Source organism: Cherax quadricarinatus, chromosome 11, assembly GCF_038502225.1.
Source record: "Cherax quadricarinatus isolate ZL_2023a chromosome 11, ASM3850222v1, whole genome shotgun sequence".
In the NCBI taxonomy this organism is placed as follows: domain Eukaryota; kingdom Metazoa; phylum Arthropoda; class Malacostraca; order Decapoda; family Parastacidae; genus Cherax; species Cherax quadricarinatus.
Genome location: NC_091302.1, coordinates 10,532,324 through 10,548,248, shown reverse-complemented (window position 1 = coordinate 10,548,248; position 15,925 = coordinate 10,532,324). Strand labels below are relative to the sequence as shown.

Sequence of the window (15,925 nt, the reverse complement as noted above, 5' to 3'; positions counted from 1 at the left end):
CTTTTCAAGTGTATGTAAAGAAAATCAATATATTTACCAGTATTCAGATGTAGTTATAGAGAATAACTTGAGCTTCATTTAGGTGTATTATTCTTCAGATTAAACAATTTATACCGCTGTTGTCTAATATTTATAAATAAATATATACAGTACGACAACTGTTGGTTATTAATAAATGCAAACGCCGGCTCTGTTAATAAATGTAAACGGCAGCTCTGTTAATAAATGTAAACGACAGTTCTGTTAATAAATGTAAACTTCAGCTCTGTTGATTAATAATTATAAATTTGTTAGATAAATAGATAAGGTAGTTCTGTTGGCTACGCGTACATTTGTAGGCATTTTGGTTACGTGTACCTTTGTAATTATTTTATACACGTGTACATTTGTAGTTATTTTATATATCAGTACATTTGTAATTTTACATATAACTACATTTGTAGTTATTTTGGATATTAGTTCACTTGCAATTTAAATTTGCTGATAAAACTCGAAAATACAAACCCATAAAAAGTGCAATACGTTGTCTGGTGAGAGTAAAGAGGGAAGGGAGATGTGAAGGTCAAGTGAGAGGGAAGGGAGGAGAAACAGAAGAAAGTGTGGATAACGTCGTGACTAACTTTAAAGGTAAGGGGTGATAGAGGATGTCAACATTCTTAGCAAATAGTGAAGGTACGTAGTTGGGTGGTGTATGGTATGGTGATGGTTTATGGTGGTGTATGGTATGATTTTGGTTTATGGTATAGTGGTAATTTATGTTGTATGGCGAGTTAAGGTGTATGGTGGTTTATGGCGTATAGTGGTGCTTTAGGGTGCATGTTATGGTGGTTTATGGTGTATATGGTTGTTTCTATAGTATAGTGGTCAATTATATTATCGTAGTGATTTATGATGTATATTGGTCGCTTATGGTATGGTGGTGGTTTGTGGTGTATGGAATAGTGGTTTTGAGGTTGTATGGTGCAATTTATGGTGTATGGTACGGTGGTTTATGATTTATAGTGGTCGCTTATAGTATGGTGGTTTATGGTGCATAGTATTGTGGTTCATGGTGGTGGTTTATTGTATGGTGGTATTGTATGGTGGTGCATAGTGAGATTAATGTGTTGTACCGCCCTGGTGCTGCCCCCTCCCACTCCACACCTCCCTCAACAACCTTACTCCACTCCACACCTCCCTCAACAACCTTACTCCAGTCCACACCTCCCTCAACAACCTTACTCCACTCCACACCTCCCTCAACAACCTATCTTCATTTTCTACATAAATTTTCTTACGTGGTTCTTAACGTCAATCTTCCAGAACTGATTTGAAAATTGCAAATGCAATTTTATGTCGAGAAAGGTTAGATTACGCTACATAAAACTAAACATTTTTTGTAATCCATAAAAAAAATAGAAAACTGCGTCTGGCATGAATGGGAGCCAAGCGTTGCCAGGGAACGTTGAAATGTGAACGATTATCACTAGAGGTGTTAGAATGGGATACCTTCAAGCTTTGTTGAAATTTCATAGTATTTTTTTTTAATTCCCTACCCACTTTGGTTCCTTCCATTTATCCTTTTCTCCATTCATTCTTTTCACAACAAACCCCACAGCCCGAGGCTGTGGGGTTTGTTGTGCCGTCTGAGTGGCTGGTTTGTTGTGTACCCGAAGCTCATCCTGTGAGTGATAGTGCAAAAAACATGATTAAGTGGTCACAATGGGTCTTCGTCAGACTCCACTGACCAGTGTTACATCACTAAGAACCAATATTAATCATTCCGCATTTTACAATAACTTCATACAGATCCTGGGCTGCAATCCCTATAATAACAGTTCGCTCATCTACTCGATGCAAAATGCGGATACAGCCTCAAGATTTCAGATAAATTATCATGAACAATGATTTGTTTTGCCATATCCTGTAACGTTTGTATGGAGGTGACTCTGAAAGGTTGATGCTTGGACACATTAAGCTTAATCTACATAATGCTCCACCGTACAGCCCTGTCTCTCTCCACACACTTTGCATTATAAGTCATTATCTTCATGCAAACCGTATTGCCAGATACTTATAGACTAGCAACAACATTTTGCAATCTACTGACCTTGTTTCTCTCTCTCTCTCTCTCTCTCTATATATATATATATATATATATATATATATATATATATATATATATATATATATATATATATATACATAGCTAACTTGACACATATCGTAATGATGGATAAGGGATCTGTTGGTTCCTATCTGTACTGTTTTCCTTTCTTCAAGCTCGTTTGCTACTTCGCTCGTCGTATTTTCCTCTCAAATTGGATTTCTTTGGTTCATTGTAAGAGTAACTTTTATAAAGTCTTATAGTTCAAAAAAATATTCTCTCATGGGAAAATTATCAAAGTTGTTATTCTTATACTAGCGTGAAACGTTAACCCGTGTGGTATGGTTCATTCTGAGCAGGAGTGATGGAGGCTCAATCCTTTGTCCGCTAATCCTGAGACGGAAACGCTACTCTTGCAGCCAGCGTACGAGTCGTTTGTGAGGAACGTGAGTCATGTGTGTGAGGAACGTGAGTCGTATGTGTGAGGAACGTGAGTCGTGTGTGTGAGGAACGTGAGTCGTGTGTGAGGAACGTGGGTCCTGTGTGTGAGGAACGTGAGTCGTGTGTGTGAGGAACGTGAGTCGTGTGTGAGAAACGTGAGTCGTGTGTGTGAGGAACGTGAGTCGTGTGTGTGTGAGGAACGTGAGTCGTGTGTGTGAGGAACGTGAGTCGTGTGTGTGAGGAACGTGAGTCGTGTGTGAGGAACGTGAGTCGTGTGTGTGAGGAACGTGAGTCGTGTGTGTGTGAGGAACGTGAGTCGTGTGTGTGTGAGGAACGTGAGTCGTGTGTGAGGAACGTGAGTCGTGTGTGAGGAACGTGAGTCTTGTGTGTGAGGAACGTGAGTCTTGTGTGAGTGAGCAACTTTCCAGTCTGTCACAGTAGCGAACACATTTAACTATACAAAAAATTTCCACCTGAAAACTGTACACTAAGTAAGCTTCTTGATCTAGAGGTGACATTTTCTTTTTCACTTCTCTCCAATGACTTTTTTCTGGTATTTTTTTTTTTAATAAACCATCGAAACGTAACTAGCATTAATTTGCATTCTCCTACTCGCCTTTTGTTTTTAAAATGACAGAATGTGTGCCATCCCCCCTCCCTCCATCCCACTCCATCCCTCTCTTTCTCCCCTCCTCTCCCACCGGGCATGGCGGAAAGGGTAAAGAAGGTGGTACCGGTGATAGTGGAAAGACTAAGAGTGAGCGTTGAGAGGGTGAGGGAAGAGTGGATAAGTGAGGAATGGAAAGGGTGAGTTGAGAGTGAAGGATGTGAGAGCAGGAGTAGGTGAGGTGAGGAGTAGAGTAAAAGTGGAAAGAATGACTGAGGGAATTTTGGGAAAAATGTAAGAGGATGGAGAGGGAGATGAGGTGTTGTGTAGTGGGAAAAAATGATAAAGAAGACTGGGGAAAGTATACAAAGTGAAGAATATGATCGATATATAGCGACGCCATGTAAGGACGCCTGTATACACTCGTGTGAGAAACACAGGAGGAGCAGCTAGAGTTCACCACCCTCACCAAGATTATTCACGAGTCTTCAATTTTCACTAGGCCAATAAAGACTTTTTGTAGCCCAAAAACAAAGATTTGTCTAATAGATTAATTATAATATATCGCAAGAGTATTACGATTATTGAGAAAAGGTAAGCAGTAAGGGTCACAAAGCTTCTTTATATAATATGAAATATTTTCAAAGGCTTTAAATTTAATCAAACTGGGGATAATTTAGTCAACAATATTATTTTAAAACAATTTACATTCATATTCTTGTATAAATATGAATTATTAGTGAATAAAAAATATTTTCTCCAGCACACTGATATATGAAGCAAAGAATATTATTTCGGTGAACTACCATAAAACCATCTGCAAACATTTCTTGCTCTACAGTCACACTTTGCAGACCTGGCTTAAAAAGCAATGATACTTTCGTTAAATAAGTGGAACGAAGATTTTACTATTACTCTACGACAATATCAAGAAACTGACATACGAGGACTCAGACCTCCTCAAGACCCGGAGTCCTCACTCACGACCCCTCGCTCGTCACTTTAGGAACGACGTTCACTCCTCACACATGACTCTCACCTCACACACAAATGACTCAGTAATTTACATGAAGAGCCACCTGCCTAAATTCAACACCTGCATTTGAGGATACAGTCAGGTGCGTGTGTATTCAGGGAAGAAAACTTTCTCTGTATGTGTGTGTGATTTTATATATATATATATATATATATATATATATATATATATATATATATATATATATATATATATATATATATAAATATATTCAAATATATTCAAATGGCTTCAGGAAGAAATCCAAATATTCTTCCTTGAAGCCTTTTTATCCACTTCTCCGAGGCTATGGGTCCCACAATTTACACCAGAGGTGGACCCCATCCTATATAAATATATATATATATATATATATATATATATATATATATATATATATATATATATACATATATATATATATATATATATATATATATATATATATATATATATATATATATATATATATATATGAGAGCAAATCCACTCTTAAATATTAAAATAAAAACTAAATGTCCAGAAATAAAGCTTGTCAGTACGGACAATAAAACAGATATACTCCTAATGTACTATACTTTAATATACAATAATATTCTACACTATACTATGTTATACTATACTATATTATGCTGTATTATACTACATACTATATTATGCTGTATTTTCCTATGCTGTACTAAATATGCTGTGCTATACTATGATATACTGCTCTATGCAATGTTATAATATTCTGTACTAAGTGTTTATATATACAGAAGTATTTTATACCTATGTATATTTAAGCATACACAAATACCCACATGTATACATGTACAAACCCACACTGTACTCAGGCAAACATGTGTATATACATACATTAAACTTCTCTACACATATATATATATATATATATATATATATATATATATATATATATATATATATATATATATATATATATATATAATGTAAATATGCATACTGCATAAAAAGTACACATACACACACATATCCCTACACATATACGTATGAGAGTAGAGAATTCAGAATTCAATAGGATACCAAGTTTAGTGAGGGGGGGTGGGAGAAACGTACCCGAGAGCCATGACGGCAGAAAAATCACTCAACTAAAAAATTTTCCCCAATAATGTGGCAAGGGTAGCTTCACGAACCATGGTAGGTTGAATGGAAGAGGTAGTGACTCGTTTCGTATCAAGTTTTTTTCTTAATTCAGTAGAAAAGGCCCGATATGCTCTTCTTTACTTTTGTATGCTTAAATGTCATGCATCTTCGTAAAAAAAAAATACGCATCAGGTAGAAATAGTTTCATTATTATTATTATTATATACTCAAAACCTTAACATCAGTACTCATTTAAAATCTTTTGACCTCTCGATACCTGGAACTGAAGTCACGCTCTTCAATGGTACGAGGAGGCGACTGTTTGCTGATTAGATAATTATCCTGTCCAAGTAACCGAGTGTTGCACACGTTATTGTTTTCATCTGGAAGATAAAAAAAAATGGGTTCGTATTCCTGTCATTACGATGACATGTACGTATTCTGAAAGATTAAAGAAAATTATATACGAGTGAAGTGACGTTTTCAACGATCTTCCGGAACGATGGTATTATTTTGAGTGATTAGGCGATGATATTCAAATATTGGTGAATATATTAGTGGTATAGCTAGTAATTACCTTTAAGGCTTATAGGTGTTGACACAACACAGTCTCCCTTGTTTTTATGTGAATCATGGCACACTGGCTTTCACGTGAGTACCCTGCCATTTTTTCCACTCCTTTCTCCTTCATTTCCATGTATACAGGCTTAAAAATAATATTAATTAGAATATTAATTAGGAAATTGCTTAGGATAATGAAACGTATATTTTGTATTTATTTTTGGCTGCTTTCATATTATTTTATTTAAAAAATTATGGATTCCCGAGTTTTAATTTTATGAAATTTTGCGACACTGAAAGTAGCGAAAAATGGAAAAGTTAATTAAGGGAGACTGGGTCAAGAAGATTACTAAATAATGAAGAAGGAAATTAAGACAGGAGAGAGTTAATTATTTACCACAGGGGAAGCAAAACAAATTCGTACAAGAAACAAAAAAAAAAAAATGCGTAACTGAATAGTGGACGGACAATGTACTAATGATACTAAGCGTATCTGAAACACGTTAATCATTGTAATTAAGACTAGATGCCATTGGCATCAAAATATATACGTGTGTCGAATAAACCGGTGAATTAGACCTCCAAAGCAATGGTTTCTTCTGTCGAATAAGCTTAGTGAATAAGCTTAGTGAATAAGCTTAGTGAATAAGCTTAGTGAATAAGCTTAGTATATAAGCTTAGTGTATAAGATAAATCTTCGAAAATCAATCTGAACATAATGAAAAACATATATATCATTGGTTTTAAGGAATATTAAATATACTTACACAGGTCTGTGATATTAGTAGACTTCGGATAAAAAGAATTAGCTCTGGTCCAAATCTAACATCATTGTTAATAAAAATAGTATATTTATCAGTAAAAATAATTTTTTGGAAAAAGTACAATTTTTAGGGGTATTCTGCTTATTGGACAAGTTCGGCATATTGGGCGCGATGTATGTGTGTAAATGTAATATATATACCGTGCCTGATAAGTTGAATTTACCGAACTTCCTTAATTATTAAAATTTAACCTAAAATTTCCCCCCCCAAAATATTTTAGAGAATGATAGATCATTTTTGACAATGGCAATGATATAAAGATTTTTATTTTTAGATCAAAACTAACTTAGAAGCCTCACTTAAACTAGCCTAAATTTTTTTTAGCCAACTTTTGCAATATATAGCATAGGTCATTTTAATTTTATTTAACATTTCATCAAATTAATTGAATATATATTTTTTTTCGTTATGGTCAGAATGATTTTCGCTGATTTATGGCAATAATAAATTTTTATTGTGCCGAACAGGACAAACTCGGCGACTCAGCGTATCGGACGTTCGATTCCCGGCCAATCGCAGGAGTGTTAAACATATATATGTCGTGCCGAAAACTTGCGATTTTGGCTTAAATAACAACGCTCTTCTTTCCGAATAAGGCAAGCGAAAATTTGTGTATGCAATAATTTCGCAAAAATCGTTCTGAACCTAACGAAAAAAAAAATAATTTCATTGAGTTTATTATAAAATTACTGTAAAGTTATCTAAAATATATTTAGTTAAATTAGGTTAAATTAAATAGCGCTTGTTATAATAAGGTTAGGTAAGTTTTCTAGGGTTCTTTTGGTACAAAATTAATTTTTACATTAACAAATGAAAAAAATATATCTTTGAACATTTGAAAGACATTTTTAGAAAGGACTTAATTTTAAACGAGTTCCTGCAAATTGACCAAATTTACCAACAACAACACACACACACACACAAGTATTTCTTCAGCCACAGAGTAGTCAGTAAGTGGAATAGTTTGGGAAGCGATGTAGTGGAGGCAGGATCCATACATAGCTTTAAGCAGAGGTATGATAAAGCTCACGGCTCAGGGAGAGTGACCTAGTAGCGATCAGTGAAGAGGCGGGGCCAGGAGCTCGGACTCGACCCCCGCAACCTCAACTAGGTGAGTACAACCTCAACTAGGTGAGTACACACACACACTACACAGGAAGGCGCACCTTCAGTGCTGATTAGGGACCCACAGCCTCAATGAGGAGAATAAACATACCTTAAAAACACGAATGTATATTTCGACCTCCAATTGAGGTTCTCTTCATTAGATATATGAACCTGAAGATTCCCACAAGAACGCGAACATTGCCCCTGAATTATTAACATTAATAACTAGTATCTACATCTTAGCCGAGTACAAGTTCCATCATTCTCAAACTTCCTCATACGGCACATGGTTCTTCTCATTATCTCCCCTCACTCGTTCATACCTCACACGACTGATATTCCTCTCATTCTCCCCACCCCTAACTTCCTTATATTTCACTTGGCTGATATTCTTATTATCTCACACCTTACCCTTACTTCCTTACATCCCACATGACTGATATTCCTACCATTCTCCCCCACCGTCTCACTCCCTTACATTCCGCGTGGCTGATATTCCCATCATTCCCCGTGTCAGGTAATTACATTTTAAACGAATGAGGAACGAGGTTGCTGGTCGCCGCCCCTGGGACAAACATTTAACCTATGTCACTTCACATTTTTCCTGAATTGCGGTGGGGAATGGAAGGACAGGTAGAGAGGAGAGGTGATAGGACAGGTAGGGGGTGAGGAGATATTAGGACAGGTAGAGGGAGAGGGGTTAGAACAGGTAGAGGGAAGGAGGTTAGAACAGGTAAAAAAAGGGGGGGTTAGAACAGGTAAAGGGAGGGGGGTTAGCACAGGGAGAGGGGGGAGGGGTTAGAACAGGTAGAGGGAGAGGGGAGGGGTTAGAACAGGTAGAGGGAGAGGGGAGGGGTTAGAACAGGTACAGGGGGAGGGGTTCGTACAGGAAGAGGGGAGGGGATAGAACAGGTGGGGGAATTCGGTGTGGGGAAGGTCATACCGGCACTCCCCTCGATGTTAACAATTCTCTTATGACTATTAAAAAAATGATACCGAGTTCGTTGTTTGTTTGTTTGGTGGTGGTGGTTGTAGTAACAGTAATAATAATAATAGGAATAGTAGTAGTAGTAGTAGTAGTAGTAGTAGTAATAGAAGTTGAATTACTAACAGTAAAAAAAAAATTTACGGAGCACTGACAATATAGGTCACTCATAACCACAGAGAAAATGTTCAAAATAGAAACAGGGATAAAATTAGCAAACAAAAACAACAAACATTAGCACTCAACACAAATAATTACTCTTGTACCAAGTTAAATTAACCAACATCAGTTAAAAACCCCATTAAATTTTGTTAAAACTCTCCTAAGTCTTGTTAGTTGATAAGGAGAGGATTCCGCGAATACTGTAATACAGCAGTGAGGTGGACAGGCACTGAGGACATTGAAACAGAGTCCATTATCTGTCTTTATAAGGGAATCCAATACGCTCGCCTTTATTCTATAAGTACAAGAAAATAACTTGCAATGTCTCGACTACCTTTAAATTTCCGAGTACGAGATCTTGAAGAGAATGTCTTGGGTAGTAAGAGTATGAGGGTGGGCAGCGGCACTACAAATAATTTACTTATAAACTTGAGTTTACTGTGACTAGAAGTGTAAACAAGAGTATTAAAGCAAAAGTTCTTCCACCAACTGAGCAAACAACAGGTAGTAATATTAGACTAAGCTACAAGACGAGTGGCAGTGTACTCGGTCATAAGCATTGCCAACATATAGTGACACTGATTATTCTGTCACAAAGGCGAAAAGTGGTATTATACTCTACCACAAACAGGAATAACATAGCCACCACAACTAGCTGCACAAACAATAACCTGTGGCACTTTGTTCAACAATAAGAAAATAAAATGAGTAGTTTTTAGTCGACAGTAATAAAAGCTACCAGGCGCGGCTTTCAGATTAGCGTGTATTTCTAGCCTCCACCAATCCTTTGCTCTGAATTACCAAAATAATCCAAGCTCTGAATAATCCACACAATCCTAGCTCAAAATGACCCACACAATCCTTACTGTGAATGACCCACACGGGTAATGAAAATAGTCCTTGGTAATGAAAATAACCCTCGAAGATATAATCTAGGTGAAGTAGAGCTTGATCATACAGGATGTGAAAAAGACTTGGGAGTCATGGTGAGCAGAAATCTAAAGCCAAGACAGCAGTGCTTTAGTGTGCGCAATAAGGCTAACAGATTACTTGGATTTATCTCAAGAAGTATAAGTAACAAAAGTCCAAAAGTTATTTTCCAGCTCTATACATCACTAGTGAGGCCTCATTTAGATTATGCTGCTCAGTTTTGGTCCCCTTACTATAGGATGGATATAGACTCATTAGAGAATATGCAGAGAAGAATGACTAAAATGATTTACTGTGTAAGGAATCTCCCGTATGAAGATAGATTTAAAGCCTTAAATCTCCACTCTCTGGAGAGACGTAGAATGAGGGAAGATATCATTGAAGTGTATAAGTGGATGATGGGCATAAACAAAGGAGATATTAATAAAGTACTGAGGGTGTCGAACCAGGTAAAAACCAGAAATAATGGATTTAAGTTGGATAAATTTAGATTTAGAAAGGACATAGGTAAGTACTGGTTTTCTAACAGAGTTGTAGATGCGTGGAACAATCATCCCAGTGCGGTGATAGAGGCTAGGACCTTGAGTAGAAGAGATTGGACAAATATATGAGTGGGAAGGGCTGGGTTTGATTGGTGTCATTGGGTACGGGAGTTATTTTTTGAGTAGATTTAAGTAGAGGTCGTTTTGAAAAGGCCCTGCCTTGCATGGGCCAGTAGGTCTTCTGCAGTGTTCCTCCATTCTTATGTTTTTATGCTCTTATAAATAAATAATCAATTACCAGAATAGTTGACAAGTAGTGACACTATTAGAACTATCTCTAATAACCAAGTGATGAGGAAATAACCCTTAACATCACGATGACTGAGCGAGCAGCTGCAAATAAAGTCTGTTACACACAAACTAGGTTACAATCAGAGGAAAGCAGTGCGCCTGGTAGTCCGAGGCACGAAGTGTTGATCACTATAGTGCCGCACAGTCAAGTCAGGATGATTGCCCAGGGGAGCTCTTGATTTAATGTTATGCTACTACCATCACTTCTTATTACAGTGATCTCATCTTATTGCCACCAGGGAGGGTTCTCTCATCTTACTGCCACCAGGGAGGGTCCTCTCATCTTCCTACCACCGGGGAGGGTCCTCTCGTCTTCCTGCCCCCGGGGAGGGTCCTCTCATCTTCCTACCACGAGGGAGGGTCCTCTTATCCCACTACCACCAGGGAGGGTCCTCTCATCTCACTGCCACCGAGGAGGGTCCTCTCATCTTCCTGCCACCGGGGAGGGTTCTCTCATCTTCCTGCCACCGAGGAGGGTCCTCTCATCTTCCTGCCACCAGGGAGGGTCCTCTCATCTTCCTGCCACCAGGGAGGATCCTCTCATTCCTGCCATCTGGGAGGGTCCTCTCATCTCACTGCCACCAGGGAGGGTCCTCTCATCTTCCTACCACCAGGGAGGGTCCTCTCATCTCACTGCCACCAGGGAGGGTCCTCTCATCTCACTGCCACCAGGGAGGGTCCTCTCATCTCACTGCCACCAGCGAGGGTCCTCTCATCTTCCTGCCACCAGGGAGGATCCTCTCATCTTCCTGCCACCAGGGAGGGTCCTCTCATCTCACTGCCACCTGGAAGGGTCCTCTCATCCTCCTACCACCAGGGAGGGTCCTCTCATCTTCCTACCACCAGGGAGGGTCCTCTCATCTCACTGCCACCAGGGAGGGTCCTCTCATCTCACTGCCACCAGGGAGGGCCCTCTCACATTCCTGCCACCAGGGAGGGTCCTCTCATCTCACTGCCACCAGGGAGGGTCCTCTCATCTCACTGCCACCAGGGAGGGCCCTCTCACATTCCTGCCACCAGGGAGGGTCCTCTCACAGTCCTGCCACCAGGGAGGGTCCTCTCACATTCCTGCCACCAGGAAGGACCTTCTGATCTTCCTGCCACCAGGAAAGACCTCTCATCTTCTTGCCACCAGGAAGGACCTCTCATCTTCCTGCCACCAGGAAGGACCTTCTCATCTTCCTGCCACCAGGAAGGACCTTCTCATCTTCCTGCCACCAGGAAGAACCTTCTCATCTTCCTGCCACCAGGAAGGACCTTCTCATCTTCCTGCCACCAGGAAGGACCTTCTCATCTTCCTGCCACCAGGAAGGACCTTCTCATCTTCCTGCCACCAGGAAGGACCTTCTCATCTTCCTGCCACCAGGAAGGACCTTCTCATCTTTCTGCCACCAGGAAGGACCTTCTCATCTTTCTGCCACCAGGAAGGACCTTCTCATCTTTCTGCCACCAGGAAGAACCTTCTCATCTTCCTGCCACCAGGAAGGACCTTCTCATCTTCCTGCCACCAGGAAGGACCTTCTCATCTTCCTGCCACCAGGAAGGACCTTCTCATCTTCCTGCCACCAGGAAGGACCTTCTCATCTTCCTGCCACCAGGAAGGACCTTCTCATCTTCCTGCCACCAGGAAGGACCCTCTCATCTTCCTGCCACCAGGAAGGACCCTCTCATCTTCCTGCCACCAGGAAGGACCCTCTCATCTTCCTGCCACCAGGAAGGACCTTCTCATCTTCCTGCCACCAGGAAGGACCTTCTCATCTTCCTGCCACCAGGAAGGACCTTCTCGTCTTCCTGCCACCAGGAAGGACCTTCTCATCTTCCTGCCACCAGGAAGGACCTTCTCATCTTCCTGCCACCAGGAAGGACCTTCTCATCTTCCTGCCACCAGGAAGGACTTTCTCATCTTCCTGCCACCAGAAAGGACCTTCTCATCTTCCTGCCACCAGGAAGGACCTTCTCATCTTCCTGCCACCAGGAAGGACCCTCTCATCTTCCTGCCACCAGGAAGGACCTTCTCATCTTCCTGCCACCAGGAAGGACCCTCTCATCTTCCTGCCACCAGGAAGGACCCTCTCATCTTCCTGCCACCGCTCCTATCACTACAAGAAAAGGCATCTCTTTGCCACCTGGAACGCTGAATATTTTCCACATCAGGAACGCAATTTTCTGCAACCGGGAACTCGTCTTTCTGCTGTCTGGAACATATTTTACAGAATGTGTGAGTAAGAACTTTCTCTCAGTTGTGTCGTGGTGGTCTTATGTTAACCTGCCTTTCTACCCACGTTTTTATATCTTTCTCTTACTGCAAAGATACCATTCATTTCTTTATTAAATGGTGTGCCTTGGTGCCGATGAGAGCTCTTAATTCAAGGGAATCGAGCTACGCCTCTCTCGGATCAAATCTGCTTACCTCCTAGTCCACCTACGTTGTATAACTAGCACGAGTTCAGCGCTACCAAAACAATAATAACAGTGAATGCTTTCCACAAGACTAACTGCCTCTCAGCATACATAAGGGGGATTACGAATAGACTCCTGGCTGTCTTCAAAAGGCGCTGGATAGGCACCTGAATTCAGTTTCTGACCAACCGGGCTGTGGCTCATACGTCGGTTTACGTGTGGCCAGCAGTAACAGCCTGAGTGATCAGGCCCTAATCCACCTCGTGGCCTGATCACGGACCGGGATGCGGGGGCGTTGACCCCCTCAACCCCCTCCAGGTATACATGGTGATCATGTTAATTTCACGTAGGATGAAAGCATATTAGAACACAGACGTTACCTGCCAGGGATGACAACTTTTCCCAAGCACTTCACTTCTCGGATGTTTCAAGAGGTACAACGAAGTGTGTTCTACTGTAATTTGCGTTCAGCACAAAATATATAGCATATAATGAAATATCAAGTGCAGCGGACACTTTTCAACAGACCGACAGAAATGCACATCGAGACTGAAATACAATGTAACGAAAAAATGGACTGAGTTACCATCTCCGTCGGAGATCATCTTCCAAGCGCTTTCGTGTTTTCTCACATTATCAAGGCACTGTGTTTGTTCTGCATATTGTGATATCACCTGTTTAATGTGATCCTACTGCATATATATATATATATATATATATATATATATATATATATATATATATATATATATATATATATATATATATATATATATTCGTCAAGTATAGTTGTTGACTATCTCCTGTTCTATTCTATTTTGAAAATTTCCAAACGTACTGATTTAAAACTGTACATTCTCTTACAGCAAATCAATGACATTCCTATTCTTCTTCATCAGAAAAATTCAACTAGCCGAGATATTCTATTTCCATCGTCTAGTCATGCTTATGTTGAATGCTACCCTTCAGACTTGTTGCTGAACCTCACTTTACAATATGACTAGTCTCTTTGCAACCTTTCAAGAAGTGAGGTGATGCTTCAAACCCAAGAAGCAATCCCTTCTCAACTTCGGAAAGGAAATGCAAATCCTGAGCGACAGCCTTTTCAAACTTTGGGAAATTAGGAGATACTTCAAATTCAGTGAAGTCCTTTTCACCTTCGGGAAGTCATGGCTATAATGTAAGAAACTATGTAGCCCCTTCCAACTCTGGGATGCACTGTCTCAGCTCAACTGACGTACTTCTCTCGCCATCACAGATCAAGCTCCTATCAGCATCACGTAGGTTTTGGCAATCCACACACGAGGCTGGCAATAACATATACTTTCAATTTCCAATCTAGAACCTGTTGAGGTCTTAAGTCTTGTTTCTCTAGCACTGTTCAAGATCTTACGACACTTACACGACATTGACATGATAACCTGACACCCATAAAATAAAAGATAAGTGACACCAATTAGACGCCACATACGAGATTGATATATAACAATGATACTGATAAGACGACAGACTTGACTAATACTGATGACTGGCAGGGATAACACAACACAGACGTATATGACAGATAAGCTGACAGACATAAGTGACACTTATAAGACGACACAAACATGGTAAATGACACTGATAAGATATACATGAATGACACTCAATTTAAAACGACACAGACATGATGATTGGCCCTGATTACAGGACACAGATGTAATGATTAACACTCGGGTTAACAGACACGATTGACACTTTAGTTAAAACATGATGAACACTTAAGAGAGCTGTCACTCGCAACATACTATCAAGACACTTTGAGTGCTACACTCTCTGCTTGTGTTGTCTAAACCCCCACGGTAGTTAGGCTTCATTCACTTTAACACCAATTTCAACCTGTTTTTTCCATTCTTAGTTGACTGCTTTTCTAATATAATTTTCCATAAGAGGGGCTAGAGTCTAGAACCGTGCACTGAGATCATTACTCACTCCAGGGAAGTGTTCAACTGAACAAACAGTACCAATAGGAGCCAATATATTGCCGTAACACTGCGTAACTGCGACTTACTCCACGTTCACCCCAGTTGGGGGAAGAGTCGGGCACTGGGGCACTGATGGGGGAGGGGAGGTTAAGGGGAGACAGTGTGTGGGGGGGACGAGTTTAACCCGTGGCGGGGGTGAGACAGACGACACTGTGATAGTGGGAAGGTGCAAGCCGCCGGCACCTGGCTGCCACGGGGCCCGCACGCTGACTGCCTCCCTCTCCCTGCCTCACCCGGGCGGCGGCTGGTGGCGGCGGAGGCGGCGGTGGTGGTGGTGATGCTGGTCACACACTCACGGCGGAGGCTTAGATGACGGAGTAAAATGGCAAAGGCAGCAAGGGAACGGAGCCTAACAATACTAAAACTAGGCACTCGTTCAACATTCTGGATACTACCATAGTCATACCCTCACGCAGACACCAGGAGAAACAACCAAGCAAGAAGACATATACACACACCGGGGCCAGGAGCTATGAATCGACCCCTACAACCACACGTAGATCAGTACACACACACACACACACACACAGTGGCGGAGGTAAACAAAATATACACCTCTGGAGGCCTGATCATAGGCCAGGCCCCTGGGCGTTGACCCCCGAACCTCTAGGCAGATACTACGCAACAGGTCAAGTGTCTATCAACAAGTTCCTTTGCTACTAAATCAGAAACAGTCATATTAAATGAAAATATTCCATATCTGATTCATGATATACCTGTGATCGGTGTTAGTGTCTTCCTGCTCTCGCACATCCATTAAAAACTTCATCAACGAGTACAACACACAGATTCGGCTACAATCTCTGTTGATTCCCCGGCGGATACAAAGTCTATTCACGATTCTAA

The 15,925-nt window shown here is 40.6% G+C and overlaps 1 protein-coding gene across 2 annotated transcripts in view; it reads right to left on the bottom strand.

Annotated features, from left to right (window-relative positions):
- The window catches only part of LOC128687692 (uncharacterized), a 77,397-nt gene extending 62,127 nt beyond the window's left edge, over nt 1–15,270 (bottom strand). For both annotated transcript variants that reach the window (XM_053775283.2, XM_070084193.1), the window contains exon 1: nt 15,106–15,270. The gene's annotated coding sequence lies outside the window, so the exon portion shown is untranslated. The remainder of the gene's footprint in view (nt 1–15,105) is intronic.
- Between the last annotated feature and the right edge of the window lie 655 nt (nt 15,271–15,925).